This window comes from Diospyros lotus, chromosome 7, assembly GCF_014633365.1.
Source record: "Diospyros lotus cultivar Yz01 chromosome 7, ASM1463336v1, whole genome shotgun sequence".
Classification (NCBI taxonomy): Eukaryota; Viridiplantae; Streptophyta; class Magnoliopsida; order Ericales; family Ebenaceae; genus Diospyros; species Diospyros lotus.
The window spans coordinates 15,215,706-15,226,360 of NC_068344.1; positions in this window are offsets into that span (position 1 = coordinate 15,215,706).

Consider the following 10,655-nt stretch of genomic DNA (forward strand, 5'->3'; position numbering starts at 1 on the left):
GTCTAGTAGTGTGTACGTGGAGCCACTAAAGACAAAAGATGTCTGGGAGATTGTCAGTTTATAGTGTCTTGTCATGTTAAGGTTATTTTATTTATCAGTTGAGGGATTGTCCCTTAGACAGAATTTATGATTTTCTACTTATGATTAACTCAGAGTTTTGCTTTAGTGGATTGAGATATTCATTTATGGTATCAGACTTCAGTTTATCAGTTAGTTTTATTTTGTTCCCCGTATCACCTCTTCTTGGGCAGTTCTAGGAGAGGGGGTGTTACAAATTAACTAAAGCATATGATAATTATTGTATCACATACAAAAAAATGGTAAAGAAAAAGATAATTTTTTAAAGCAAAAAATGATCTTTAGAAAGGACCTTGCTGTAGAAGGGGCCTTGCAGCTAAAAGGCCTTGCAACATGGTGGCTTTTGCGGCACGATGATCCTTACGGCATTGACATTAGTCTTGGGATAGAGGGATCATTGCAGTAGGGTGCATTGCAGTAAGAGTGTAACCTCAACTCGAATTAGTCTTGAAGTAGCGTGTCTTGCGATAGTGTGCCTTGCAGCGATATGGCTGTAATGGTGAGTAATCTTTTTGGCAAAGAGCTTCACAAGGCTGAAGACCCTCACGACAGTGTGTTCCTAATGGTAGAGTGATGATGTTCAATTTGGGAATTATCTTAACAAAAGCCTTGCACGACCAAGATGCTTGCGGCCATATAATCCTTGTGGCAGTGTGATTCTTATGGTGTAATGGTCTTACGACATAATGGGTCTTGCGGCAAATGCCTACTCTCGACAAGACTAAGCCTTCATCTCAGCAACTGACATGTGTTAACACCTGATATTCTCGGGATTTACGCCTTATAAATACCCTGCTATAGTACTTAGAAGGGGATTTGAAAATTTTGATAAACTCTAAACACTTAAAGCATTTTTATTGTTTCTTTGGGAATACTTGTTTCTCATGGGCACTGACTTAAGCATCGGAGGGTCATCGCGAGAGAGGATTCCCACAATCTTTCTAACTCTCTTTTTTAAGTATTAACAGGAGAACGGAGAACCCTTGCGGCAAGCCTAAATCCTTTTGGCAAGAGGCTTAACCCTTGTGACAACGTCCTTAAGGAAACATCATCTTTGTGGCAACAACATCCTTGTGGTGATAAAATCCTTACGACAACTTCCTTGGGGTAACATAATCTTTGTGGCACTCTCATTCTTACGACACTCACATCCTTGAGGCAGTCTTATTCTTATGGCAGTTTTGTTCCTTTACACAATCATGGTACTCTCAATAGCCCATGCCATTCTAGTAGCATAGATTCTCTTTTTGCAATATCATTTTTCTTGGACATCAAGCTTAGGTACTTGCAATTTTTAGTCCTAAATCGTAAAATCTAATTTTTATATTTTTGGTAACAATAATTAGACTTCGTTTGTGGAAAACTGAACAAAAGCCAAGACAATATGGTGAGTGTAACACCCCAAATTTTTTGGACGTGTTATAAATTAGGATTTCAGGAATATATATATATTTTTTACACCACTGATAAGGGTCAATATTTCCTATATCCTAATGAATTATATCCCTATTTTGGCTTTATATTTATGTTTAAAGTAAATAATTATTCATATTACATATTATTTCAGGATGAAACAAGGAAGTTGGTTTCTACAATTAATTAGGGGCATAATCGAAGACATTGGATTACCCATTTTAAAATTGCTCAAATTCAAAGGCCAATTATGGAGTCTAAAGGATATTTCAAGTGCACTTGGCCCAACTATCAAATGGAATCCAACCAAAGGCCCAAGATCAACCAAAGGCCCAAGACCAATCAAAGGCCCAACAAAGCCCAATTTGTAGAAGACTTTTCTTTGTTTTGTAATTTTTTTTATAAGTGATTTACCACCTAAAGTCTTTTGTATTCTTATGAGAAGTCCACCACACAAAGTCTTTTGTATTTTTTGTCTTTTACCTAATTTTCTTCCATTAGTTAGGTGAATATTTTGTTGAATAATTGTGTGACTTGTATTGCATCTAGTGAGCTATAAATAGCTCACTTTGGTGCATTTGTGAGGGTGGTTATTACTGGAATCAAAGTTTAGTTTTGTTCTTAGAGTTTCCCTTTGAGAATTGCTCTTATTCTCTCTCTCTTGTTTTCTCTTGTAATCTTACTTTCTTTCTTTCTTCTTTTAAATTCTTATGTCATTTATTGTTACTTTATTATCCACCGCCTAAATGGCCGGTTAATTTATGCCTTTAAATTTCTGCAATTTTAATTCTTGTCTTTCAATTATCCACCGCCTAAATGGCCAATTAGTTTCTGCTATTTCAATTCTTGTCATTTAAATTCTGTTATTTAAATTATGCCATTTAAATTCTTATTAATTAACTTTTAAATGGAAATGAATAGCTAAACCTAATCTTGGGTTAAGGCAAGGACAGTGTCCAATGCCAATGATTCCCAAAGAAAGCTGTGCTTAAAATGAGTATCATTAATTTAAATTTTAGTATGAGTGAGTTTTAATTATTGGGAAATCACTAGATTTGGATTGGAGCGTAAGCCTAACTTAGAGCTTTCATGTCACGCATGAGAGTTACTAGAACTGGAAACGCTATCATACCCAAACCCGGATGATTAATTTAGTTATTTTGTATATTAATTGTAATTAGATTTATGGTAGTTGCTTAAATTAGAATCCCGCATATCATGTATGGGGATTGCTTAAACTAGAACTATCATCATCTCTAATTGCATTTAGTAACAAACCCTCATATCTGAAATTAAATTAATGTTACTAACCTTGTTTACTAAAATTTGGAAATCAATGGGTTGGTGCTGAAATTGTCTTAACTCAAGTGCTATCCAATTTAATATCCTCACATTAAGCATTTCTTTTAACTTTTACCTTGCTTTATTTTCTAATATTTGTTATAAAAAAAATTCATAAAACAAAATCTTGTTACCAATTCATCTAAATGCGTGTGCGTGTGTGTGACACTCTTTTGCTTTTGCCATAAATAAATCTCTTAGTGGACGACCTAGACTCATCCAGAAAATATAAATTTAAATTTGGACTACAACTGCACTCGTACACTGACGAGTATAAACCTCTCACCTAAATAAAAAAAAAAATATATATAAAATTTTTATTGTGTTTTGTTTTATATTTTAATTGCAGGGTGAGAGTGCAGTCAACCACAACCATTAATATACAACATACAATTCCTAAAAATCCCAATTTCACCAACTCAGCCTATCAAACCCAATGATTAAATAACTAAGATAGGTGATATTATTACAAATGTGGAAGCTAGATTGAACCTGATATGGTACATAACCATAACGCTTTATTTATCATATAAGAAATTGTTCAAAACGTCTACAAAATGAATTATATGGATATCATCTCTCGTAAACATTAACTAAACGTTTCAAACATGATTGAAAACATACTAAGGTTTGCATCAACTGAAATACTTAAAGATATGCTAAAACATGCTACAATAATAAAATGAGCCTATTCTTCAACTTTCTCCTTTCTCTTAGAGCCGCTTTTCGAATATGGAACGTTTGAATATTTTAGGGACGTAGTCTAATTAGAAGATGAATCTTTTAGTGAGAACTCCAAAAATAATATATATATATATATATATACATGAACGGGTATAAAACGTATGAGAAAACAACGAAGACTACTCCGAAGTTCCTCGTGAACATGTCAGCCTCATTCAACAAGAGTTTTCTCAATGGCACACTCTAGCGCCTCTCGGGAAGTCTCTGACCATGTCACATTGGCCTGACCTCATAGAACTCATGTAAATACCATATCTGTTATCCCTTAGGCTCATGGTCTTTCTCACGAGAGTTTTCTCGATGGCATATGCATAACGCATCTCGAGGGATATCCAGAGACTTTTGCCTTCGAGCAACAACAGTGGGTACAACAGTATGGTTACATGGATTTTATAAATGCAATAGTTGAAAGTGATAGGGTTTAATTGTATATATATTTTTATCTTAACATTGTGCTATTTTTTTTTTACATAAATGCGTGTTTATATATATTTTATATTATTTTAATATCTATAAACCCAGCAAAGGATATTATTTTGAAGATTTGGGAGTAAAAAGAAAGAAAAAAGAAGATATTCTAAAGTAATTAGTAAAGTTAATATTATATTAAATTAATATTATAATATAATTAAAAAATATTTATTTATTAATAATTAAATATATATTATAGTATTTTATCTATATATTATATTATAATTAATTAAATATTTATTAAAAATAAAATATATATTATATTATATTATATATTAAATTTTAATATTTATATATATCTATTATATACTATACTAAATAAATGGCGTGAATGCCATGTGCATATATATATATATATATATTATTAAATAAGTCCATAGCAGTGGCGTGAAATTAGAGGACTCAAGCTAGCCTAAGTCCATGCCCATATATATATATATATATGTATTATAAGATAAAAGAAGGAGGAGGCCAGTGAATGGAAGGAGGCTCCGGACCACGCAAAGTGAAAGGAACAGAAAAGGAGCACAAGAACGCGGTGCGTAGAGGAAGAAATTGAAGAGAAGAAGGCGCACAACGACGAGGAAGAAATTGAAGCCGCCGACAGAGAAAAATTGAAAACAGCCATTGTGACCCAGATCTGATTTAGATTTGGGCAGGGAGCCTCTCTTTTTCTTCATTTAATTTATGTTGTTATTTTTATTTTAATAATGTCTAGCTAAATTATTTTAGCTAGGGTTTAGATAGATTTTAATTTTGAGATTATGTGATTATTTGTTTAGTTTGATTCAAAGCCCGATTATTATTTGTGTGAGGAATTTATATTGTTGCGTTTAATGCTTTAAAATATTGGTCACCTTTTAATAATTTAATGATTTATGCATAACTGACTAAAGGATTGTTACAAATTAGATTCATAGGCAATATAAATCATATGCTTGACTATGAGATTAAAAGATGATTAGCTCATATGTGGGATCGAGGAAACTTAGTGAGTCAAATGCCCTTCCGAGATTAAAGGTTTCTAAAGAACTTAATTCTTATTTATTTCATTGATATCTGCTCATAAATCTAACAGTGAAATTGAATTAATAAAGGATTAATATAACTTGAGAAAGCTTATTAATTAATTGAGGGAAATCCACCATCACACGCAAATAATTATAAAATATTGTAACGGTAGTTTTGATTTTGAATCAGATTGAATAGTTAATTACATAACTCAGATTAAATGAAATCGAAACCCTAGTACATTCATTGATTAATTTTTTCTCCCAAAGAATTTAGTTTTTCATTTATTTTTCTTTTTATTTATCTGATTAATTAATTAGTTTAAGTTATGCTAAATTAAAATTGTTTTGGTATTGTGATCTAGTCCTTATGGGATCGACATTCGTTTTATCACTATATGCATATTTGACTATGGTACACTTGCCCGAATTAATTGTGCATAAATCACACATCATAAAGCCAACAACATATATTTTCAGGAAAAACACATTTCATATATGTAACATGATTTCATGTAATATGAGTCTCACGTAAGAGAAAAATATAGGATTTGGAGTATAGGAGCCTCACACAAAATAGGAGTATGAGTAGCGGAGTCTCACCTTAAACTTAATTTGGGATTCCTTGAAATTCGTGTCTGATCTTGATTCTCGTGCCAGGCATACTATTGCTCAACCTTGAGTCTCAACGATCCCTAGCTATCATATTTATTCAAAGGAATATCAATAACTATTTTTTCTAATTTTTCCATAATTTTTCTCTATTTTCTTCTAAAAAATTCCAAAATAAATACTTTATCAAGGGTTTTCCCAAATTTTTCTCCACCATAATTCATAAAATATTTTTTAAAAAAAATTAAAATTAATTTCAAGAAATTACCTAGTCCCACGTGCCCTCACGTGCCTGCGCTTATTGAACCGCGAGTGTAATGCACACGGGTCTTCTTCTCTGAGGAGCTTCTCGTCGATCGACGATTGAAAAACTTCCAATGGTGGTTTTTCTTCCACCTTTTGATCCTACTCCTTAGGTCGATCTCATTGGCACATCCCTTAGCCTGAAAACATCACTGGAAAAGCTTCAAATGGATGGCCAAAGCCTCAGCTCTGGCGTTCGTCATGATTCCGACCAATCCTTATATCCCACTCGATTCTACTCCAAATCATCCTAAACTTTCCAAAACTTACCCTCTTGACTCAAGGAACAAAAACCTCTTATTGGTTTCCCTCGAATCACCCTCAAACTTGAGCAATTTGATGGTCAACATTCGGCCAAAACTCTCATCTATTTATAGGTAAAATTCGATTACCCTCTAGCCAATTACCAGCTATTGCATCGCCCACAAGCTTCTTGGGACAATGAAGGTCATACCTTGGAAAGATCTAGCCTTCCCATCATCGAATTTTGGCTCCACGTGCGACGGTCAGATTGGTCATGCTGTGCAACAATTTGGAAAATTACACTTTGGCCCCCACATTATTCCTTTTGCATTTTGGCCCTATTCCTCAAGTTCCCGCATTTGCTTGGACGGATGTGGGTAAAGAAGCTAGTCCAAAATCAAAATCAAAACCAAAATCAAAATCAAAACCAAAACCAAAATCAAAATCAAAAACAAAATCAAATTCAAAGTCAAGGCTAAAAACAAAATCAAATCCAAAGTCAAGGCCAAAAACAAAATCATAGATTAAGGATTGGGTCATGGAACATAGGAACATTAACAGGCAAAGCTATGGAAGTGGTGGATGTGATGATTAGGAGAAAAATTAATATTATGTGCCTTCAAGAGACGAGATGGGTAGGGAAAAAAGCAAAAACTTTATCAGAAGCTGGATATAAAATATGGTACATAGGAACTGATTGAGTAAAAAATGGAGTGGGGATTATTATGGATAAAAGCTTAATAGATGAGGTAGTGGATGTAAAGAGAATAGGGGATAGGATTATTATGGTGAAGATTAGTCTAGGGAGAATGACTATGAATATCTTTAGTACATATGCACTACAAGCGGGGTTAGGTGATGAGATAAAAACAAAATTCTGGGAGGACCTAGAGGGACTGATACAAATGATATCAAGAGGAGAGAAAGTGATTATAGGAAGTGACTTAAATGGGCACGTGGGTAGAGACGGAAACGGATATAGAGAGGTACATGGAGGGTATGGATTCGGGGAAATTAATAATGAGGGTAAATCTATCCTAGATTTTGTTATGGCATATGGGCTCATTATAACCAATACTAGGTTCAAAAAACGGGATGAACACTTAATCACATATAAAAATATCACCTCAAGCACCCAAATAGATTACTTCCTCATGAGACAAGAGGATCGGTTATGTTGTAGGAATTGTAAGGTGATACCGGGAGAGTGTTTGACTACTCAACATAGACTTCTAGTACTTGACGTCCAAGTAAGAAATTGGAAGAGAAAAAATCACATAAAACAAAATCCAAGAATCAAGTGGAGGAATTTAAAAGGAGAGAAACAACTAATCTTCAAAGAAAAAAATAGGGGTAGAAGGGAATGGAATGGAGAAAGACAGACAAACCAAATGTGGAAAGAAATGGCTAATGCTCTGAGAAGCACGGCAAAGGTAGTCCTTGGAGAGACAAATGGTAGAGCCCCTAACCTTAAGGAGTCTTGGTGGTGGAATGAAGAGGTACAATTGAAATTAAAAATAAGAAAACTTGCTATAAGGCGGTATATCAATGCAACAATGAAGAAAGTCAAAAAAATTATAAAGAAGCAAAAAAGGCAGCAAAAAGAGCTATTAGTGAAGCAAGGTCAAAAGCATATGAGAATCTATATAAATGACTTGATACAAAAGATGGAGAAAGGGATATATATAAATTAGCTAAAGCAAGAGAAAGAAAAACACGGGATTTAAATCAAGTGAAATGCATAAAAGATGATAATCAAAATATTTTAGTAAATGAGGGAGCGATTAAGGAGAGATGGAAGGAGTATTTCACAAAATTATTCAATGATGGTGGTGACACAAGAGTTAGGTTGGGACATCTTAGTAACTTCGAAGGGAATGTGAGCTACACATTCTATCGACGAATAAGTTCAAATGAAATAAGGCAAGCATTAAAAAAGATGAAAAATCATAAGGCAGTGGGACCAGATAATATAACAATTGAAGCATGAAAATGCATGGGAGAATAGGGCATCTCCTGGCTAACGCAACTATTTAACGCCATCCTTAAATCAAAAAAGATGCCAGATGAGTGGAGGAAGAGTATTTTGGTTCCTATATACAAGAACAAAGGAGATGTTCAAAACTGTGAAAATTATAGAGGAATTAAGTTAATGAGTCATACCATGAAACTCTAGGAGAGAGTAATAAAGCAGAGGCTCAGAAAGGAAACAAAGGTGTCAGAAAATCAGTTTGGTTTCATGCCTGGTAGATTAACAATGGAAGCTATATATTTACTGAGGCGTCTAATGGAAAGGTATCGAGATCATCAGAAGGACCTACATATGGTGTTTATAGATCTAGAAAAGGCCTATGATAGGGTCCCTAGAGAAGTATTATGGAGGGTTTTAGAGAAGAAAGGAGTCAAAATAGCTTATATACAAGCCCTTAAGGACATGTATCATGGTGTAGAGACAAGGGTCAGAACATGCGGAGGGAATACTGAACCATTTACAACTACAATAGGACTGCATCAAGGTTCTGCACTAAGTCCATACTTATTTGCCCTAGTAATGGATGAACTCACTAAAGATATTCAGACAGATGTGCCATGGTGTATGCTATTTGCAGACGACATAGTGTTGGTGGATGAAACAAAAGAATGAGTGAACACTAAGCTTGAGTTGTGGAGAAACAATTTAGAATCTAAGGGATTTAAATTAAGTAGAAAGAAAACAGAATATATGGAATGCAAATTTAGTAAAAATGCAAGAGTGGATGATGTTATAATAAAATTAAAAGACCAAATCTTACAAAGAAAAGACCATTTTCGATATTTGGGATCAGTGATTAAAAAAGATGGAGAAATCCACGAGAATGTCGCACATAGAATTAAGGCAGGTTGGCTAAAATGGAGAAATGCATCGGGGGTGTTATGTGATGGTAAAATCCCATTAAAATTGAAAGGAAAATTTTATAGGACAGCTATAAGACCAGTCTTGTTGTATGGCTCAGAATGTTGGGCAGTCAAATACCAGCATGAGCAAAAGACGAGTGTAGCGGAGATGAGGATGTTAAAATGGATGTGCGGACATACAAGAAAGGATAAAATTAGAAATGAAGTTATTCGTAATAAGGTAGGAGTAGTGCCAATCGAGGAGAAGATGAGAGAGACTAGACTAAGATGGTTTGGTCATGTGAGAAGGAGACTAAGAGATGCTCCTGTGAGGAGAGTTGATGAAATGGAACAATTAGTCACAAAAAGAGGTAGAGGTAGACCCAAGAAGACTTTGGGAGAGACATTAAAATTTGATATGAAATATATGGATCTAAATGAGGATATGACAAAAGACAGAAATACATGGAAGTCTAGAATTCATGTAGCTGACCCCACATAGTGGGATAAAGGCTGGATATGTTGTTGTTGTTGTTTCAACTAGAATTAAAAATTACACTTAGGCCCAAATTCGAGCTCTGATCACAAACCCTTTTATTTTATCCCAAAACCACTTAAGGGTTGTTCTATTCACAAAATTTGTGCCCCTTACCAGCAGCATAAATTCTCTTTTTGCAGTAGCATTTGGCTTGGACATCAAGATTAGGTACTCGCAATTGCTAGTCCCAAATCATAAAATCTAATTGTTGTATTTTTGGTAACAACAATTAGACATCGTTTGTGAGAAATTGAACAAAAAGTCAAGACAATATTGTGAGTGTAACACCCCAAATTTTACGGGCGTGTTATAACTTAGGATTTTAGGAATATATTTTTTTTTTCACATCACAACCACTAATATACAACATACAATTCCTAAAAATCCCAATTTCACTTTGTCAGCCTATCAAACCCAATGATCAAATAATTAAGATAGGTGATATTATTACAAATGTGGAAGCTAAATCGAACCTGATATGGTACATAACCGTAACGCTTTATTTATCATATAAGAAACCGTTTAAGACGTCTACAAAATGAATTACATGGATATCATCTCTCGTAAACATTATAACCTTGTCAAATGAACTCTTGTAATAGTCAGTATAGTCGGGGTTCAAATTGCCTCAACTGCTAGTTTATTTTGGAAAGGAAGATTCGAATCAACATGCATAATGCTTTGTAGTAATAACAGTACTACATGGATGGAACAAGGTCACTAGGTGCTGTGCCTTCCCTCTCTCTTTAGCCAAGCGGACTCCCCAATGGTTCATTGAGCTGCCCGTTGGTCATATCAGGTCATTTGAGTAGTTGGAAATGGAGTTTTTAGAAGCGTTCGCCGCTTATATCCCTAAAAAGAAGAATGTTATGTATTTGATAAGTTTGTGGCAAAAGTTGAATGAGCCATTGAAACAGTATATAGACCATTTTCGAAGTGCAACACGAGAAGTGAAAGACCTCCCAGTTAGCTTGGTGGCATCCACATTGCTGCATGGTACCACATTCTCCTTGCTCAGGAAGTCCTTG